The sequence below is a fragment of the Bos mutus genome, chromosome 11 (genome assembly GCF_027580195.1).
Source record: "Bos mutus isolate GX-2022 chromosome 11, NWIPB_WYAK_1.1, whole genome shotgun sequence".
Lineage (NCBI taxonomy): Eukaryota > Metazoa > Chordata > Mammalia > Artiodactyla > Bovidae > Bos > Bos mutus.
This window is the reverse complement of record NC_091627.1, coordinates 29208324-29231068: the sequence shown is the minus strand read 5'-3', so window position 1 is coordinate 29231068 and position 22745 is coordinate 29208324. Positions and strand designations below refer to the sequence as shown.

General features: G+C 42.1%; 1 long non-coding RNA gene across 1 annotated transcript in view; it reads right to left on the bottom strand.

Moving 5' to 3' along the window:
* LOC138989968 (uncharacterized) overlaps window positions 1-22745 on the bottom strand; it is a 222492-nt gene that overhangs the window by 67695 nt on the left and 132052 nt on the right. The gene's annotated exons all lie outside the window — the stretch shown is intronic.

The following is a 22745-nucleotide window of genomic DNA, read 5'->3' as shown; positions in this document are numbered from 1 at the left end:
AATGTAAAAAAGGGACAATAGTAACCCTTACCACAGATTTGTTGTAGGAAAATCAATGGCGAGAAGGCATGTGAAAGTACTTTGCACGCCAAGCAAAACCAGCATCTATAGACCTTGGGGTATTCATGCTAAACACAGATGGTTGTGTCTATTACATAATGGATCTGCTTTCAGGCAATCCACATCTGCACTTGACAACCAAGTACAAGTTTTACAATCAATGTTCCTAAGAGCATTCAGTACAAGCCATTTTCTCCAAGGGCAGAGTGGACACAGGGTGTGTGGACCCTTCCCCCAAGCCCCCGCCTGCTGCTTCCCTGCCGAGGTCTGACGTGTGGAAGTGAGACCTCAGGAGACCCTGTCCTTGTTTGTGCCAGCTCAACAGAAGGTGTCAGAATGACACATGAGCTGTGGTGGGGGGTGAACATGGAATGTAAAAAGAGCAAAGGCATAGACATTTCAGAATATTCATACACAGCGGTACTCTTCTTTGCCATTCACTGATCTCATTCAGTGTCCTCTCTAGAGTGGCTCCCCCAGCTGCCCCAGAGATATGTGTTCAATACTATGGAGGAGGAAAGGGCCAGTCCACCGTTCTATTCAAACAATATTTATGAAGTGCTTTCCATGTGCAAGGGACTATGCAAGACACCAGGGATAGACCTATGAGCAAAACCAAAAGAGGTCTTGACTTTTACTCATTTATTTATTTAGCACAGATGTCCTGACAACCAACCATGTGTTGGACAATGTTCTAGGTGTTAAAAGCAATAGCAGTGAAGAGAACACAGTCTCTGCTCCCAAGTTGGAGACTGCACTTCAGTGGGAGAAATAGATTGCAGACTGATTGCATTATTATTTCATTATAATTACACTACAAAAGAACTGCAGAGGATACCATGAGAGAATTTTACAGGAGATCTTTCATGGACTGAAAAGGCAGGGAAAGCTGCTTAGAGAAAATGAAGTTTCATCTGAGAGCCGAAGTTTGAATAGTGGACAGCTGGGCAAAAGAATGGTAGAGGAAGAAAACTTTCAGGAACTAAAAATACGTGCAAAGTCCATCTGAATTTTCCAAGAACTGTAAGAAGGCCAGGGTGACAGAAGTGTGGAGAATGAAGAGGGGAGAAAGATGAGGTGTAAAGTTGGAATGATAATGCAGGGCTTAATTATTCAGCCTATCTGAGCGATTTTGAAACTGATGCCATGGAAATGGGAAACATCTAAGGGTTTAATAAGGTAACTGATATAATAAAACTTGTGATTTAAAAGACTACTCCATATATACTATGGGGAATGGGTTGGTAGGGAAAATACCAAATGTGGGTGAGTACATGGAGAGTTATTACAATAGGCCCAGCTAGACACTGTTGGATATGACAAGACAGTGACTGTCAGTATGCGGACAGGGGAGAAGTGGGGATGTCTGAGAGATGTTTAAGTGTTAGATTTTTCTTGGCTTATTTTCTGAACTGTTGCGTTAAAAAGATAATGATGTCAAGGGAGACAACACATCTGGTTTGCACACCTGGGTGCATGGTGACATACCATTCACTGAAATAAGGAATTATGAAAGAGATTTAGTGATTAGAAATGACGAGTGTACTGCTTTTGGCAGATGTTTAGGTATTTTTGGACTTCCAAGTGGACATGTCCAAGAGGCGATCTGGAGCTCAGAGGTGAAAAAAGCAGGACATTGGGACTTGGGGTTGTTACAGGTTGAATTGTGTCCTCCCAAAGGTACGTTGAATCCTAACCCCAGTGCCCCAGATCATGACAATATTTGGAAGGGCATTATGGCAGACTAGGAGGTCATGCTGGAGTGTGTGACCTCATAGTCCAATGTTGAGAGAGTCAATTCCTAGGTAAGTTGATAAGAAGTCCAGGGTCCCTGAGGAAGAGAAAGGGGTCTGGGGCTCTCCAGGAAAAAAGTACAAACTTTTTTTCTACATTGCTTTGTCTTAGTCAATATAACAATGTATCTTGCTCAAGGATACATTGGAAGCATCAAGGAAGCATCTTTAAGGATGCTTCTCCTTAAAGAGAGTTTTCTGACTAACCTTGTTATGGGCCACAGCAGTGGTCACAGGACTGGAAAAGGTCAGTTTTCATTCCAATCCCAAAGAAAGGCAATGCCAAACAATGCTCAAACTACCGAACAATTGCACTCATCTCACACTCTAGTAAAGTAATGCTCAAAATTCTCCAAGCCAGGCTTCAACAGTACATGAACTGTGAACTCCCAGATGTTCAAGCTGGATTTAGAAAAGGCAGAGGAACCAGAGATCACATTGCCAACATCCAATGGATCATTGAAAAAGCAAGAGAGTACCAGAAAAACATCTACCTCTGCTTTATTGACTATGCCAAAGCCTTTGACTGTGTGGATAACAACAAACTGTGGAAAATTCTTCAAGAGATGGGAATATCAGACCACCTGACCTGCCTCCTGAGAAATATGTATGCAGTTCAGGAAGCAACAGTTAGAACTGGACATGGAACAACAGACTGGCTCCAAATCGGGAAAGGAGTATGTCAAGGCTGTATATCGTCACCCTGCTTATTTAACTTATATGCAGAGTACATCATGAGAAACACTGGGCTGGATAAAGTACAAGCTGGAATCAAGATTGCCAGGAGAAGTGTCAATAACCTCAGATATGCAGATGACACCACCCTTATGGCCAAAAGCAAAGAGGAACTAAAGAGCCTCTTGATGAAGGTGAGAGGAGGGTGAAAAAGTTGGCTTAAAGCTCAACATTCAGAAAACTAAGATCATGGCATCCGGTCCCATCACTTCATGGGAAATAGATGAGGAAACACTGGAAACAGTGAAAGACTTTATTTTGGAGGGCTCCAAAATCACTGCTGGAGAAGGCAATGGCACCCCACTGCAGTATTCTTGCCTGGAAAATCCCATTGACTGAGGAACCTGGTAGGCTGCAGTCCATGAGGTCACTAAGAGTCGGGCACAAGTGAAGCGACTTAGCAGCAGCAGCAGCAGCAAAATCACTGCAAATGGTGACTGCAGCCATGAAATTAAAAGATGCTTGCTCCTGGGAAGAAAAGTTATGACTGACCTAGACAGCTTATTAAAAAGCAGAGACATTACTTTGCCAACAAAGGTCTGTCTAGTCAAAGCCATGGTTTTCCCAGTAGTCATGTATGTATGTGAGATTTGGACTATAAAAAAGCTGAGCACCGAAGAACTGATGCTTTTGAACTGTGATGTTGGAGGAGACTCTTGAGAGTCCCTGGGACCGCAAGGAGATCCAACCAGTCCATCCTAAAGGAAATCAGTCCTGAATATTCATGGAAGGACTGATGCTTAAGCTGAAACTCCAATACTTAGGCCACTTGATGCGAAGAAATGACTCCTTTGAAAAGACCCTGATGCTGGGAAAGATTGAAGGCGGGAGAAGAAGGTGATGGCAGAGGATGAGATGGTTGGATGGCATCACTGACTAGATGGACATGGGTCTGAGTAAACTCTGGGAGTTTGTGATGGACAGGGAGGCCTGGCGTGCTTCAGTCCATGAGGTCACAAGGAGTCGGACATGACTGAGCGACTGAACTGAACTGAACTGGTAAGATCTTTCTATTTTTAGTTCTAATCTTGTTAATTTAAGATGTCTTTTGTGGAAGTGGGTCTGATAAAAGTATATAAGGCCTTGATAAGACTAGTGAGTGGGGACACTCCCCGACCCCCTTCTGATGTCTATGTCAGAAGCTTTCTCTGTCCCTTTTTCACTTTAATAAAACTGCTACACAAAAGCTCTTGAGTAATCAAGCCTGGTCCCTGGTCCTGAAGCTAAATCTTCTTCTTCAGAGATCACGAATCCAACATCGTTCAGCATAAGCTATCAATGTGACCATGTCCTTATAAAAAGAGGAAAAAGACAGACACACCTGGGGTGTGATGGTGGACCAGACATGAAAGTGTGCCAGCTGCAAAGATGGAAATGCAGTCCCGGAGGCTTAGGGTGCCATGGCAAAGAGCTTGGCTTTTATTTTCTAGCCCAGTGCTCTTAAAATTTGAGTGCTTATTCAGGTTAGTCTACCAAAACAAAATATCACAGAGTGGGTGCTTAAATGACAGAAATTTACCCCTCATGGTTCTGGAGGGGGAGTCTGACAATAACGTGTCAACTGCTATGGTTCCCCAATAAGGGCTCTCTTGCTGGCTTGCAGATGACAGTCTTCTCACTGTGTCTTCACATGGTGGAGAGGTCTGAGCAACCTTCCTCTTCTTATAAGGACACTAATCCCATTGTGGGGGCCTTACCTTCACAATCTCATCTAAATCTACTTGTCTCCCAAAGGTACTTCCAAATACCACAGCATTGAGGGTTAGGACTTCATTCAACATATGAATTTGGAGGGAACACAAGCATGCAGTGCATAACAAGTGCATATACAAATCACCTGGGAATTGTATTAAAACATACATTCTGATCCAGTAGGTCTAGGGTAAGGCCCAAGACTCTGCATTTTAGCTCCTAGGAGATGCCAAAGCTGCTGGTCCAAGGACCATTCTCTCAATAAACAAATTCAGGACCATGGCAGCGAGGAGATGGTACAGGCAGATTCAGATGTCCTCTTTAAAAAAAAAAAATAAAACCTTCTCTAAGGAAAAATTTTAAGCACACAGAAACCCAGAGAGGATAATATAATTGAAAAGCTCATAATTTAAATTTTGCCATATTTAATTCATCTGTATTTTTGCTGTAATACTTTATAGACATCATGATATTTTAGCACTAAATACTCAGTATGTATCTTCTAAAATAAGGACATTTCCTGCAGAACCACAGTATCATTGTCACCGCTAACAAAATTAACAATAATTGCTAAATATCATCAAGTAGCACGGTTGGATTTGTGCTTTAGGAAGGTAATTCTGGTGACTGTGTGAAAAGTGATATTTCCCCCCTATTTTTAATGAGAAACATAGAAGAGTGTAAATACGAATGTGTAGGAAAGTGTGTATATTCACCCATCTATACATATGTTCATGCGTGCACAGATGTATTATCTGTGCCAACTAGCATTTGCGCTTGCACCTGCTTAAGCACACAGAGAAGACCTCCTCACACCAGTGACTTGCCCACCTCCCCGGCTCTCAGGAGGCAGCTGCTCACTCAGTAGAGTCAGCTGCTCAGGATGAGCTGCCTGCTGCTCTTTGTCATGGCAGGGGGCTAAGTCATGTCTGGAACCCCCAGCGGTCCTCCGCCAGATGTCACAACTTCTGTGTGCCCAGCGCATCCTAACCTCAGCAGGAAAGGAAATATGACAAGAGATACAAATGTACCAAATACAAGAGGATCTGAAAATCAAGGAAGCATCTGGAACCCAGCGAGTTCATGCTGAGCAGGCCATTTTCATGAGACTCAGGTGTTGGAGGGGGGTTCTGCAGGTGAGTGACGTAGGTGAGACTGGTCTCAGGCTGCCCTCCTTCCTCCTAAGCTCTGGGAAAGCCACAGGGTCCACAGACAGAAGACCTCCCAGTGAGGGGCTCTGTGTGCCTCTATCCAGAGAGATCCCTTGAAGGGGGAGACTGGTGTACCTTTCTTCTTTCCTGCGTCTCCCCCAGGCTGCTTAACAGAGTCACATCCAGTAGGACTGAGACGCTGCAGAGAAGAGAAATTCACTGGAAGTGATGAGCAGTTGAAAGTGAAATAGATCGAGCACATCCAACAAGTACTGGCTCTCCCCACGAGTGCCCAAAAGATAACTTCTTGTCTTCTCAGAAATTGTCAGAAGTGGCCACAGTTTCATAGAACCAATCCAGGAATGACTTAGTGCTTTAATATATTAGAGTGAGACTATTTCTGACCAGGTGGAAGCTATGTCTAAAAGCCAATCAGCAGCATGTTTTGGGCAGTGCTGTGCATGGAGGGGGGCCCATAGCCATGCTGACTTCTCTCTCCCTTCTCTTAACTGCTCACTACCAGCAAAACCAATTCCATGCAGCATTTAGTGTGTTCCCACACACACTGGCAAGGCAAAATGTGGAATTAATACGGGCTTGCAAACCAAACAGATGCAGGTTGAAGCCTCAGCTCTATCACTTCCATGTGAGGGGCTTCAGCAAACCACTTCTCCCTCCAAACCTCCTTTGAAACGACAATGTTGATGGAAAAAGTAATTGAGCTAGAACTTATTCTTTGTTGTTTGCATGTTCGTACTCAGTCTTGTCCCATTCTTTGCAACTCTATGGTAGCCCCCCAGGCTCCTCTGACCATGGGATTATCTAGGCAAGAATACTGGAGTGGGTTGTCATTTCTTATTTCACTTATTTTTGGGTTACGGCAATTACTATTTCTAACTGAACTATCATGAAGGACAGTGCCTGAATCTAATACTCTTCTGTATATCCACAAAACAGTAATCACTCAATAAGAGTTTAACAAATGCTTGTTGGTGTATTGATATGTTTTAAAAAACCTGCAACAATTTACTAAATGTTCACTAATTCTTGGAACAAACGATGTTATGTGCTTACCATGTATTAATATAAACACACTGGGGAGGGAACCCAAGGGAAAGCCTGATAGGGAACTTACACTCTTCGGCTCTTTCAACCAGAGCATTTCTTCCTTCACCTGTCTCATTATGTATTGGAGGTAGCATGTATATTGTGTTTGAAAAATAATATTCCTAAGACATGAGCTCCAGGATGAGGAGAGAGGTGGCATCTGGATGACCTGACTACTGCTATCGCTGCTCCCAGCTGTTAGGCAGGTCACTAAGGTGTTCCAGGTTAGCCCTATGTTTAATGGGCTATGGTGTAGTGGTGAAGAGTCCCCCTGCCAGTGCAGGAGACACAAAAGACCCAGCTTCTATCCCTGGATCAGGAAGATCCCCTGAAGTAGGAAATAGCAACCAACTCCAGTAACCTTAACTGGGAAATCCCATGGACAGAGGAGCCTGGAGGGCTACAGTCCATGGGATCGCAAAGAGGCAGACACAACTGAGAAACCGAGCATACACGCTTGAAATCTTGAGCACTATTTAATCAGAATACTGCCCCTGCCCCAGACAGCTGCCCTAGATTCAGTGAACTGTCACAGGTCCCATATTCCTCCCTTCCTAAGGGCTGTCCCTCTGAGCTCTGGGCAGCAAAGTGACTATAAGGCAAGGGTGTTAAGAGGCCAGCACCCCCATAGGAGGGCCTGTAGATAATGGTCCCAGGGAAGAGCAAAAAAGAGACAGGTGTGACAACAGCACTTATCAATAACCACACAGTTCAGCTCTGTGCAATCTAGACGACAGAGGGGCCACAAAAGGGCCTGATTTGATCCTTCCACACAAAGCATTTCACCAGCTCCATGTGCTTTGTTTCTCCCTTGCGGGCCATGTTTTTTTTTTTTTTTTTTCCTTCTTTTTTTTTTTTTTATAAACCTCTACCCCCCTCCTCACCTCTCTTCAGTGCCTGCCCCCAGGAGGTGGGAGGAAGGAGGTCACTTCAGCACATCTTCTTAGTTTTAATTTATTAATAAGAATCATGCAGGACACACTGGCATAGATGGGATTTTTCTCCCAGAGCTACTATTGATCAGCTTATTTGGCACAAAATGTGGACATTATTAAAAGGGCTACACGAGAAATAATTGCATCCAGGGGGGATTGCACATATTTTCAATTTAGCCATGACCTAATACAGAAATTGGCCTGTTTTATCATTGTAATGGTCAACAATCTTGGCTCTTTACTGAAACTGCATTTCAAATCTGCACACGTGGTTATACCTTTTTTAAAGTTTTACTCTTGCAAGTAGAAAAGAATCTCAAGATATCATAAAAAAAATTATGTATGGAACCCTTGACCTTATCCTTGGAAACACCCTGCTATGATGTGGGCAGGGAGGATAAAGTGGCAATGTACAGGGGAAGGCTGTTCTCTCAGAAACTCCAAGATGGATCACCTCCCATCAACAGAGCAATGCCGAAACCTGGGCCCTAAAATGTTTTAATCCCCTTCCCTGGTGGCTCAGATCGTCATCTGCCTGCAATGAGGGAGACCAGGTTTGATCCCTGGGTCAGGACAATTCCCCTGGAGAAGGAAATGGCAATCCACTCCAGTATTCTTGCCTGGAGAATTGCATGGACAGAGGAGCCTGGCAGGGTACAGTCCATTGGGTCACAAAGAGTCAGACACAACTGAGTGACTAACATGAAATAAAGATTGCTGGGTTAGCTTTTATATATAATTGTATTTCCTGCAATGTAACTGCTGAAGTCAGAGCAAGAACATTATGAGAAAGCAAGCAAATATGACCCAAAGAATGTATGCATAAGCTATTTAGAATTTGATGAGCATGCCATATTAGAATGGCTATTTTTGGGAAAACCCACTTGCCTCCAGATAAAGAGACTTCGACTTTATTTCCAAACCTCACTTGTAACCTTGGGTAAGACATTAACAGTATAAATAAACAGATACTTCTTAAGACAGTGATATATATATATATATATATATATATATATATATATATATATATCAGCTCAGTTCAGTCGCTCAGTCGTGTCCAACTCTTTGTGACCCCATGAATCGCAGCATGCCAGGCCTCCCTGTCCATCACCAACTCCCAGAGTTCACTCAGACTTGCGTCCATCGAGTCGGTGATCCTATCCAGCCATCTCATCCTCTGTCGTCCCCTTCTCCCCCTGCCCCCAATCCCTCCCAGCATCAGGGTCTTTTCCAATGAGTCAACTCTTCCCATGAGGTGGCCAAAGTATTAGAGTTTCAGCTTCAGCATCAGTCCTTCCAGTGAACACCCAGGACTGATCTCCTTTAAGATGGCCTGGTTAGATCTCCTAGCAGTCCAAGGGACTCTCAAGAGTCTTCTCCAACACCACAGTTCAAAAGCATCAATTCTTCAGTGTTCAGCTTTCATCACAGTCCAACTCTCACATCCATACATGACCACGGGAAAAACCATAGCCTTGATTAGATGGACCTTTGTTGGCAAAGTAATATCTCTGCTTTTCAATATACTATCTAGGTTGGTCATAACTTTCCTTCCAAGGAGTAAGCGTCTTCTAATTTCATGGCTGCAATCACCATTTACAGTGATTTTGGAGCCCAAAATTAAAGTCTGACACTGTTTCCCCATCAGTTTCCCATGAAGTGACAGGACCAGATGCCATGATCTTCCTTTTCTGAATGTTGAGCTTTAAGCCAGCTTTTTCACTGTCCTCTTTCACTTTCATCAAGAGGCTTTTTAGTTCCTCTTCACTTTCTGCCATAAGGGTGGTGTCATCTGCATATTTGAGGTTATTGATATGTCTCTCAGCAATCTTGATTCCAGCTGGTGCTCCTTCCAGCCCAGTGTTTCTCATGATGTACTCTGCATAGAAATTAAATAAGCAGGGTAACAATATACAACCTTGACGTACTCCTTTTCCTATTTGGAACCAGTCTGTTGTTCCATGTCCAGTTCTAACTGTTGCTTCCTGACCTGCATATAGGTTTCTCAAGAGGCAGGTCAGGTGGTCTGGTATTCCCATCTCTTTCGGAATTTTCCACAGTTTATTGTGATCTACACAGTCAAAGGCTTTGGCATAGTCAATAAAGCAGAAATAGATGTTTTTCTGGAACTCTCTTGCTTTTTCCATGATCTAGTGGATGTTGGCAATTTGATCTCTGTTTCCTCTGCCTTTTCTAAAACCAGCTTGAACATCTGAAAGTTCATGGTTCATGTATTGCTGAAGCCTGGCTTGGAGAATTTTGAGCATTACTTTACTAGTGCGTGAGATGAATGCAATTGTGCAGTAGTTTGAGCATTCTTTGGCATTGCCTTTCTTTGTGATTGGAATGAAAACTGACCTTTTCCAGTCCTGTGGCCACTGCTGAGTTTTCCAAATTTGCTGGCATATCGAGTGCAGCACTTTCACAGCATCATCTTTCAGGATTTGAAATAGCTCAACTGGAATTCCATCACATATAAAATTAAAGGGACCTCTAAGAGCCATCATTAATGTCAGAGACAGTACAAAAATATCCACTATCTTCATACTTATCATTAAACAAGGACAGGTCAATGCAACTAGGAGAGCAAGAGACAGCAATAAAGATGCAAGACTGAAAACAATAAGTGTTTCTCTTATTTTGTGGATGACAGACAATTGTTAATTTTCAAAACTCAAGACAGTCCAAAAAGACATGTTCACAAATTTATATAACTAATATTTTTAAAAAGTTTTCTTATAGACAAAACAAGTATCAGAAGATATAATGAAAGAAAAGATCCAACTCATGATGCTACTCTCCAAAATGAAATAGCTTAAAAATAGCTTGGAGAAATTCATATAATCAATAATAAGCAAAATGTAAAACTACTGAGTAACATGAAATAAGATTTAATTGCATGTCATGTTCTACCATCATACAAAGACTTGATATTGAAAAAAAAAATGTAAATTTCCCTCAAAACTTATATAGAGCTTTCACATGGTCCAAATTAAAATACTAATGGGATTTTTTATTTTTACTAATGGGAAAAATAACACCAAAGATTTTCTGGAAGAATACATATATAAAACATTATCCCAGATAGTTCTGAGAAAGTATAGTAATAAAAGGATATAAGTCCAACCACAATTAAAACATATTACAAAACTGTAATGATTAAAACAGCTTGGTACTATTTTTCACTGGAGTTCATATATGAGAAATTAGATTGAAACAACTAGCTAATGCTTTGGAAAAAAAAGAAAAAGAGAAAAGCTTCATAGCCCATAATTCCTTATAACAATCAATAAATACTCTAATACAATTCTAGAAGAAAGTACATATATTATTATCATAACCCTAGAGTCAAAAGTGGCACGATGGTAAAAAGAATGCCTGCCAATGCAGGAAAATCATGAGACATGGGTTCTATCCTTGGGTCAGGAAGATCCCCTGGAGTAGGAAATGGCTACCGGCTCCAGTATTTTTGCCTGGAAAATCCATGACAGAGGAGCCTTGGGAGGCTACCGCCCATGGGTTCACAAAGAGTCAGACACGACTGAGTGACTGAGCATACAAACACAGTCAAAAAATATTAAAATAATTGCAAGTCATGGGAGAAAATATTGGCAAACATTAATACTTTTTAAAATGTATAATTCTCTATAGTGAAAAAAAAGAGTCAAAAAATTAACTGAACAATTTCATGTACACCATGAAGCTGAGAATTCCTTTAACATGTAAAGAGTTTCATAGCAAGCAATGAACATGGTAATACAATAGAAAATTAGGGAAAGTTATACATATTCATATGCTTCCCTAGTGGTTCAGACAGTAAAGACTCTGCCTTTACTGCAATGCAGGAGACCAAGGCTTGATACCTGGGTTGGGAAGATCCCCTAGAAAAGGAAATAGCACCCCACTCCAGTATTCTTGCCAATAGAATTCCATGGACACAGGAGCCTGGAAGGTTACTGTCCGTGGGTCTCAAAGAGACAGACAGAGCTGAGCAACTATCACTTTCACCACTTTTCAATTATACATATTCATAGGAAGAGAAAAGAAATGATACAAATGAACTTACAAAACAGAAAGAGACTCACAGACTTAGGGAACTTACGGTTTCCTGGGGGGAAGGATGGGGTAAAGGGATTGTTAGGGAGTTTGGGATGGATGTGAAGTGAAGTGAAGTCGCTCAGTCGTGTCCGACTCTTTGCAACCCCATGGACTGTAGCCTCCCGGGTTCCTCTGTCCATGGGATTTTCCAGGCAAGAATACTGGAGTGGGTTGCCATTTATGGCTATATTTAAAATGGATAATCAACAAGGACCTACTATATAGCACATGGAACTCTGCTCAATGTTATGTGGCAGCCTGGTTGGGAAGGGAGTTTGGGGAAGAAGGGATACATGTATATGTATGGCTAAGCCCCTTTGCTGTCCCCCTGAAATTATCACAACAATGTTAACTGTCATACAATAACAATTATTATACTCCAATATAAAATAGAAAGCTAAAAATATAAATGAAAAAACAAACTCAAGTCCACTCACAATTATAGCAATACATATCAAAACAAGATAGTATTTCTCACTGATTTGATAAAAGTGCATTATTTAAAATTACAATCAGTACCAGCAAAGATATATAGATATTTTCATATATAGTTTCTGTGTACATTGTTTTATCTTTAAAAAAATGTTTTTGAACATTTTAGCAACATGTATATCAATTTCAGAAGATGTGATAACTTCATTGTCTCAGAAATTTTACCTTCCGAGATTTACTATAAATATAGTTTAAAATAAAAATATCTCTAAGAAATCTAAATGCTGGTTAATTATGTACTGTTTAAATTGTGTTACATGTATAATAGAAGGATATGTAGTAATAAAGAAGGAAATAACCGTATATGCTAAAATGGGAAAAGCTCCACCAAAGATGTATTTAGTAAAAATGGTGAAGTAAAGAGCAGTGATTATGTGACTCCTGAATGTGTGAATTTTGTAGGGGGAGTGGATGTGTTTCTGCGTGTACAGATGTATGTGTAAAATTTTATACAACTACACAAGAGGTTGTTACCCATAATCACCTTGGGTAAAGGAACTCAAACTAAGGAAGGGAGTTGGGTATTTATTTTTTATCTTGTACCATTCTATTTCTGTAATGTTATTTCCTTTTAAACAAAGTAAAAGAGATGGCCCTAAAATTAGGGATCAATCTCCCCTCTTTTTATGGAAATAGATTTGTTTTATTACTTTTATGAAGTTAAAACATAATATTCAAGTATTTATCAAAAATACATAGAAAAAGTTAATATAAAATAAACAAAGGGAATAAAATTCATTTCTTATTCTCTTAACACTTAGGCCCCTCTGCAAAGGTCAGAGCACAACTTGCTTAATCTGCTAAGTGCATGGAGCTATATTATTTGTCAATGGGGTCCTATCATACTTGCTGCTTAGTATGCTTTTTATATTTGATCTATCCATAAGCCCATATCTATTTTCAATATGGAGTCATTTTATCACTTTTGGTGCCTACACAGGATTACAGTGTGATGGATTTTCCATAATTTATTCAATTATGGAACCCACTCTGTTAGGATTCTCCAGAGAAACAGAACCAACAGATTACCATATCCCCGGATATACATGATGCTCTTAGTCCATTCTGAAATTGGGAAATTCTATGAAGTCATGTCTATATTCAGTATTCTTTTCATGGTATTAACCTGAAACACAACATTCTCTCACAGTTTTACGCTCCAGGTCTCGTCCATGCCACTGTCTTCAATCACACTTTCACTTGGTTCTGTTCTCCTTATTCATACTCCCTGAGAAGAATGCAGTCTACTTGCTTTCTTCTGTGTCTTTTTCTTCTGAATTTCTGGAGACTTCCCCACATTTGCGCTTCTAATTCACCAGCTTGGACTAAAGCAATGTCCAATTTGTTGTTCATTTGTTCCACTGAGGTTTTAATTTACAAGTCTGACTCTTATTTCCATAGCGTGCCCCATGGTCCTCATGGCTTTTGCCTTCAACGTCATCATGCTTGTGGCGAACCTTTGATCTTGTGGAAAACATGCATTTTCTATTTCTTGCAGTAATATATTTTGGCTGGAGGCTGTTGTTCTCATTTTCAACAGTGACCTGTTTTTGTTTTGTTTCATTTTTAAACCTGTAGTATTTGCTGCCAGGCCTTGTTAACTTCCTCAGTTTTCTCTTCTTTAGAAAGAGAGAATCTACCATATCCATTACTAGTTTTTTGGAAAGTTGTATGGGTTGCCTTCTGTTGGAAATTTGTGTTTACTGCTCTAGAAAAATGAGAGGAAAATAACATATAAGATCATAATCTTCCAGTGCAGCTCGGGCAGGCTCCACTGAGCAGTGGGGACAGAGCTGGGCCCGAGGAGCTCTGACTCCCTGTGAAGTGCGGCATCTCTGTATTGGGGGAGGCTGTCCCAGGCACAGCCTCCAGCATTGCTAGGACTCTACAGCTTTTGGACATCAATGCTAGAGACAAAACCTAGAGCCATCTCTTTACCACTGACGCCAAATGGCCTAGAAGTCAGCAGGCGTGAGAGGTGGTTGTGCAGCCTTGTCTTCTAGCTGTCACCCACTTCAGATAAAGTATGGGGTAGTTTCTGCTCCCATCACCTCTGCTTTCTTGCATGATAAGCTCTTGTTCCCAGAGAGGAGCCATATGCTCATCCTCTAGACTTTAGTAGGGCACCATGTTCACTCTAGTTAGCAGAAATTCCTTGAAATCCTTGCCATGTAGTTGATACCTCTTTCCTGTTGTCACAGCTGGTGAAAGATTTTTCACAATTTGTATTTTCTATTGGTTATTTCAATAGGAGAAAGGGTGATATGCGATCATGTCTTGAACATGAATGATTCCTTTCCATTAATTCTCAATTTTCTCATCTCTTTCATTGCCATCAGGAATAGAACTGCTATAATTATCTTCATTCCCTCCCTCTGCCCTTCATTTATTGGCATCACTTGAAAAATCTCTTGTCTCGGTGGAAGAATCGTCATTTTTTACTTTCAATGAAAACACCCTGGGGATTTTCCTCAAATAATGGATTAAACTGTACTTAAAATAAGTTACCATTTATTTCTTACTGTTTTGATGCACCTAAATTACCTCTTAGTTCAAATTTATCTTTACTATTTTAGTATCTTTTAGTAATTGCATCTACATTTGATGAAATGTGGAAGAAGCTTATATTTATTGGGTTGTAAATTATTACACAGTGTGCAACTTTGATTAGCAAAATGCACCATAGTGCTTTTATAGATTAATAAGGGGGGAAATGTATGGCATTACCCAAAAGAGATGAGAGAAAATTTTAGTTCACAAAAATAATGGAAACAAATGGCGTGATTGTCATATATGTTAAACTGCAAAAAGAATTATTGCTAATATCTCTCTATCATCTGGCTTTTGAGACTACTTGAATGGTACTTTAGTAATTTTCTCCAAGAATATGCAATTTATAGCTAATATTTTTCATTAGCTTCATGCAATGCATATTTTTTCAAATATAGTTTATATGTATTTGGCTATGAATATAAATATATACATAAAAGAATATATAAAACTAACATTCCTAAGCATGACTTAATATGACCTGGGCTTGGTGAGTTGGAAATGGAGTTAGGGATATTGCTATGAGTTCACCAGGACAATAACTGAGTTATAAGATAATTATTCCTCTTCAATGGCTCTCACCATGACAACTCAGTTCTGAAATTCAACTATTATTCAGCTCAAATTATTGTCAAAGTTTAAAACCTGAATTTTATTGACCTCCTTCTGATGTCTATGACATCTAATCATCTGGGTATATGAAACCAGATTGTTAACAGCAAGAGCAGCTCAAAAGATTCTTTACTATACACACCTGGACAGTTCCTTTGTAAAACCCAAGTGATGATTCAGTCTCTGGGCTCTGTTATACATGCATAACCATCTTGGGGCAGAAATTGAACATGGCATTCCCATCTCCTTTACTATCAAGCTGCAAATCTTTCATAGCCCAAACATCCCAGATTGTTTTACAGTCAAATATAGGTTATCTTATGACTCAAATTGCAAACCTCTGCTCAACTCTAACCAAAAAAGAAAAAAAAAAAAAAGAAAGAAAAATACAAAAAACAAAATAAGAAGAAGAAATATATAGAAAGCGTCATTGAATTTTAGTGCCAATGACTCTGAAAAATTCCCCTCTGGCTTAAGACTATGTGGGCAAGTATCCGCCCAGTTTAACCCACTGTCTGATTTTGACACATCTCTAGAATTAAAAGAAAGAAGCAATTTGAATTGTTTCCAAATGTCAAACCCAAAGAACCATTGTTACTCAACCCCAAATCTGGTCTGTAACGGTTAGATAGTATCTTGGTTTTCTGGTGCTGTCATAACAAACTGTGTGGCTTCAACAAAAAGAAAATAAATTATTTTCTCATAGTTTCGGAGGCTAGAAGTTCAGAATCAAGGTACTGGGAGGTCTGCCTTCTTCTCTCCTTGGTTCTGCAGATGGTCTCCTCCTTGCTGTACTCACATGGTTGTCCCCTCAGTCTGTGTGTTGTCTCTGTCTTAATCTCTTCTTACAAAGACACCAGTCATAAGAGCCTACCCATACAAGCTCATTTTATCCTTATCACTACTGTAAAGGCCCTGATTTCAAAGGCAGTCATATTCTGCGGTAGTGATAATCAGGACATGAATTTTGGCAGGACACAATTCATTTCATAACACCTAGAAAAGGAACCAGAAATAATTCTAGGACATCTGTTTTATAACTACCACAAGTAAATACTATTGACCATACAAAAAATACGTAGGCTGCATCTTTAGTAAACTGCCACCAGGGAAGGGTTTTTACAAGTAAATACTATTAATCATATAAAAAGTACATAGACTGCATCTTTAGCAAGTTTAAATCATAGACTGCATCTGTAGGTGAGCTCAGACCTACACATGAGAAGGATTAATAATCAAACAGCATTTAAATGAGTGGTGAGTGCTATGAGATTACTTAGATTCTCCCAGGTTAAGATAATATCCTATCTCTGTCCATTGAAAACTTACTATCTATAAAGGCAGAAGAGAGACATAGACACCTCATTATAACAAAGCCTTCCAATGATTCTCAGTGTTTGAGGAAAATGCTATGGAAACTCAGAGATGGTAACTATCTTTTCTGTGTTGTTAAGGTAATAAGTACAGGATAGGAAAGTTTGGCTGAAGAGGTGATGAGATGAGTGACCATTAGCCAAGAGAAAGTCAAATCACGCTACTCCCCACTTGCGAAGTAGTAGGGGACAAATGATTTGGGGCATGTTGAAGGTGTGATCATGAGTAGAGTTGCTAGTGTTTAGGTTGTTGGGAAGGTAAGTCTACATATCAGTAGAGTGCTTCCTGGCATTAAAAAGAAAAAAACATTTGACCGTGGAAACACAAGCAAAGGGCTGGATACGGGTACAGTGGAAGCTATGGGCAAGAATGAAGCAAAGGCCGAAAGGTATAGATAGCACTGAGACAGAAATATTGGAAAACATGCATGTTTAGGAGTCAAGCAGAGGAAGAGAAGCCAGTGAAAGGGACTCATCACAGGGAAGGAGCAGAGACAGGGGTGCAGAGCCTGGCAGATGTAAAAGGAAGCTAAAGGCAAAGAGAGAAATCACAGGAGAAACAAGTAGATGGTTGACTGTGAGCAACTGTAGTCGCTTGTTGTTTAGATGTTCAGTGCTTTGGGAAAATCAAAAAGTTCCAGATCAGGTAGAGATAAAAGCTTTGGGAGCTCAGAGGTTTAGGTGATCATGCAAGTTGGGTTTCAAGGAACAACCAGGCTAGAGCCCAGACAAGAGAGGGTTAAGGAGCAAGTGGTCTCAGAAGACATGGAAGTAGCAGGGCCAAGTCTAGTAAAATCAGCAGCACTGAAGAAAAAGTGTGGATGTCCAGTCAGTGGTGGAGCACAGCAAAGCAAGAAGAGAGGAAGAAGAGGCAGGACCTGGTGATCTCCTTAGAGCGGGACTCTGTGCAAGAAATGTTAATTATGCCACCTCTGTGAGTCCTCTCAACAATACCCTATTAATCATGAGGAATCCAAAGTTCAGGGTGACATCCAAGTTTGAATAATTAGTAAACAGTAAAGTTGAGGCTCAGTTCTAAGCTGTACTTGCCAATGTTTTGCTTCTGTCTGTATTAGTGGAATTTCTAGTATTGGGAAGAAATGGATAATTAAAATATGGGGATCAGAACCTTCTCATCTCACAGAATAGCCATGGAAGGAGCTTAGAAACAGGAAATGTCCTGACACATGAAAGAAATCACTCTATCAAATTCAGTGTGTGAAGTTTTGAGAGTGAAAGTCTCCAGGAGTGTGAATTTGCAACCTCCTAAACAATGTGATATGTGGTACCCAAGACAGGCCCATCATCAAAGCTGGAGAGGGGCCTCTGGGCTCCAGCGGTTGTACTCTGCTGGTCTCAGTCATCTGTTGGGGTTGCACACACACTCAAGTAGAGAGGGCCTATTTTGGTGACTTCAGATAAAATCTAGCATTAGGAAGCCCTAAAATTCTGGAGCAAAGATGCCTTAAACCTCACTTTGGCCAACCATAGCATTTTACAGGTAAATCATATGAAAACATCAGTGAACAGCAGACTTATCTTAAGTCACCAAAATGCATTTTGGTCTAATTCAAACATATGCATTGGTTTAATCACCATTTTATCACCTGCCCCCAGTTTTAACTTGGCAAGAAAGCATCATTAAACCTCCTGAAGTATCGTTCTAATGAACAGTCTTTAGACTCTGGCTCTCAGGCTTTTGGCCTGTGGAGGTAGCAGGGCAGGGACTGATTCTTGATAGCCAAGCCTAATGTCTCATCTGGTCCTCATGGGATTCATTTCCGGGCCAGCTGCTGCATGAGCTGTTGACATGGCTTAGCAACACGAAATGGTAAGGTAGCACACAGCTCTCAGTCTTCTGCCCTGGGAAGGAGCACGCTTGTCTCTTTTTAGACATCTGACCCAAAGCAAAGTGCAAATTCAGCAGGGCTAATCAGCTGAGACTGTAGAGAAGATGACCAAGCCACTCATGAGTGTCTCTGCTGGTCACAGTAATGGGGAAACTGAGGCATACAGAGATCAGCTGTGTCACACCCTTCCTTCTGAATCCCCACTGCCTCCTGGTGACTGCAGGATAAAGTCAAAACCTCCTGCAAGGGTTACAAGCTGTAGCCTTCTCAACTGTTTTCTCAACTTTCTTTTCTCACAGTTCCTCTGTGTACCTTCCTCTCCACCATCCTAAATGTATTACCAGTCCTGAACCTCAACTCAACAGAACTTTCAGCTTCCCTGGGCATGCCATGGTGACATGGTGACACAGCATCCCAGAATGTCCTCCAAAGACCAGGAAACGCCCCCCGCCCCTTTCCTCATCTATTTCATATACACGTATGCATCCTTCACAAACCAGCTCAAATGTCACCTCCCCTCGAAGCCTTCAAGGCAGTCGGTGCCCACCTCGTGTTTCCAAAGAATAGGGAATACACTTGCCCCCTACCCCTCTTAAGCTCAGTTCTCAGCCCAGGGTAGGTAGGTTCCTGATCCATGTTTACTGTATGGATAAATGAGAAGTGAAAACTACCATCCAGTGACCACCAACTATAGTGATACACTGTGCTAAGTATCGGGAGAAGGCAATGGCACCCCACTCCAGTGCTCTTGCCTGGAAAATCCCATGGACGGAGGAGCCTGGTGCGCTGCAGTCCATGGGGTCGCTAGGAGTCGGACACGACTGAGCGACTTCACTTTCACTTTTCACTTTCACTTTCACTTTCCACTTTCATCCATTGGAGAAGGAAATGGCAACCCACTCCAGTGTTCTTGCCTGGAGAATCCCAGGGACGGGGGAGCCTGGTGGGCTGCCGTCTATGGGGTCGCAGAGTCGGACACGACTGACGTGACTTAGCAGCAGCCGCAGTGCTAAGTACCGCGCCCGAGTTCTCTCCATCGCTACATGGATGCTCTATCTAGATCATCCTGAGTGAGGAGGCAGCCCTGAGCCAGCAAGCCTTCTCTGCTCTTCTGTTGTTGCTTTCCCAGGAGCACTCAAGAATGAGGAAGATGGGGTCACATCACTGCCCAATTATGAGAGCTCACAAGATCTCCCTGAGGATCCAAGTGCATATATTAAATTGCAGGGACCTCCTCCAGCCCCCTCACTTCCCGAGGAGGTGTGTCTTTTATCAGTGAAAATACTTCCTGACACCACCAGAACCAGCTACCCAGAGCTCCAACCCTTCTCCCCACCCTCCACAGAGGCCCTTTGTTGGTTCAAGCCTGGCGCCCCCTGCTGGCTGCAGCCTGACTCCTGCCCTCACAGGCGTGCGCATGGGCATTTCACATCCAGATGGTTCTCCAGACTCTGCCATGATCTTTCACCCCCAGTTGCCTGGCTCTCCTTGCACTCCTCAAGGCTTTGCAATTTGCCTCCTGCTTTCCGTACCAACTTAAGTCAAAAGTTCATGATTTCATTTATTGGGAGAATAAATAACCCAAATGGAGGCACACTTAAAACATTCTAAAATATCCAAATAAGATGCCCGGCAAACACAACACCTGAAAGACATTATCTAGAACGTTCCCACCTTCCTGAAGGCCGAAGAAAAGCAAAGCCTAGCCAGCGACTAGAGTGAGGTGGGAAAATTCTAATCTTACCTAACTCAGGACTCCAGGTGCCCCAAGGCTCACCAGCTACGCTGTATTCTTATGCACATTCGAAAAATTCAAAGAGCCTCAAAATCGCTGTTCTGAAATATCCATCATCATTTTAAGCAGGAGATTAAGAGATTTCGCGTTGTTAAAACACTTTAATGGAAGGGAAGAATGACACTTTTTAAATCAGCAGGAAACTGCCTTGATTTCCATTTCCAACAGCCACAGGCTTGCGGAAGGATGCAGAGACAGGCAGCCAAGGTCCCTCAGAGCTGACTGACAATTGTGGCTGTATCTAAGGACAGTCAGGCACTGCAGGCAGACACAGGGTGCACGACCTCATTGATTTTTGTAATAGGTCACTCCCACCCAAGCTCATTGTTCTTTCGCGTAAGAACATATTGGCCCAGTGGCAAGAGGTGGGGGGGCTGCATCATGTTTCAATAAGCACCACCTGAATCCATATAAGCATATGATTCTATCTAAAACTCAATAATTCACTGAACTGGCATCCTTTTAGCATCTCTGCAGTCAATGCCTCTCAGAGACCAGCGCTACAATTGAACTAGAAAATTAGAGCTTTTAGCTGGACTCCCTGGAGGTGAATATGTAAAACAGAATAATAAATGATTGTCATTTCTGTTCAGAACATAGAATTAATCAAGGCAGAAGAGGGAGTCTGAAGTCCTGTGGGAAGGACCACCATGGGTCACTGGTCACCATCATTTGCTGGCAAAGAGGTGAGCAACGGAAGAGCCTGTCTCCTTTGTTACCTGGACTGTACGGTGTATCTGTGGTTGCTTGTAACCTTTACAGAACCTACCAACAGGAAAATTATTTCCCAGTGCAGTTTTTCTTCCTGCTGAAAAATTCAAAAGCCCAGCCTCAGGCAATAGAAACACAATCAGGCCACAAACATGATGCACACACTTGTCGCTCCTTCCAGGCAGGGAGGTGGGGGTGGGGGGGGGGGTGTTCCAGGGTCTTCGGGGAGGAACAATGGGCAAGGCAGAGGCTGAGAGCTTCCAGAAGCCTCTCTTTGACCAGATCAATTAGGTCACCAAAAGAGCATCAGTCCTGACTCCTTCAGACAGAGAAAACTTAACAGCCAGCAACAGCAGGAATGGTGATGCACAGACAGCGAGTTGTATGGTCTGTGGGCATGTCAGCTTAGGGACCTGGGGCCTCTGGTGCAAAAGATTCATTGGGAGAATAAATAACCCAAACACAGGCACATTTAAACCTTCTAAAATATCCGAATAAGATGCCCGGCACATACAACACCCAAAAGACATTATCTAGAACGTGTTTCCATCTTCCTGAAGGCCGAAGTAAAGCAAAGCCTAGCCAGAAACTAGAGTGAGGTGTGGTCCTTGGCACCTGCATGAGCTGGAAGAAAGGCAGACTCCAGCTGAGACCTACTTCATCAGAATCTTTATTTTAACAAGATCACTGGGTAATTCCTATACATAGTGAATGGTGGTTTAACACTCATTTTGAGCAGTGTTTCCTGGTCTTTGAGAGACATTTTACAGCTCTCCTCATTTTGGGTTGGCCAGAAAGTTCATTTGGGCTTTTTTGTAGGACCTTACAGAATACCCTAATGAACTTTTGGGCCAACTCAGTATTTTCCTGCTGCTGCTAAGTCTCTTCAGTAGTGTCCGACTCTGTGCGACCCCATAGACGGCAGCCCACCAGGCTTCCCCATCCCTGGGATTCTCCAGGCAAGAGCACTGGAGTGGGTTGCCATTTCCTTCTCCAATGCAGGACAGTGAAAAGTGAAAGTGAAGTCGCTCAGTCGTGTCTGACTCTTCGTGACCCCATGGACTGCAACCCACCAGGCTCCTCCATCCTTGGGACTTTCCAGGCAAGAGTACTGGAGTGGGGTGCCATCGTCTTCTCTGAGTATTTTCCTAGATGAGTCCTTATCAAGGCAGGAAAAGGTGTGCTTTTGCGCTACAAATAATAAGTATGTGTTGTGAAGAAGCCTCTGTTCTCCTGGGCTTTCTGACTGGCCATGAACCCGTATAAACACAGGGGCATATAGGTCAGTGTCATAGGGAAGAGGTGACCCTACTCCCTAGTCCATCAAGAATAATGTCCTAGAAAAGGGACCTGACTGGTAACTGAGTATAAGAGGCAGAGGGGGAATCGTCTTTAGAGGGAGGCTCCTACATGGAAATTTTCAGAGCATCTGATGGAAGGGGTTTGTGTCTGCAGGAAGGACCCTGCAGTAGATGGTAGGTGGAAAGTTCTCCCAGGGGAACAGCAGGAAGAAGAAAAAATAAATAAGTAAACCTGTATTTCTAGCCTTGGGTCTTTGCCTTTCCCCTGCTCTCAAACTCTTGTTCTGTACCCACCCCCAACCCTGTCCCCACCCCATTCCACTCTCACTTCCCAGGCCCCTCCCTCAGACTCAGCCTTCTCATAGACCAAAGCTCCCACCAGTCCCACAGTTTCTGTCTGCTGTGCTGTTGCCCCACCCAGGCTCTATAACCACTTCCTTTCTCAAAGCCCATCACAACCTCCACCCCCTCTCCTGAGGGATAGCACTCC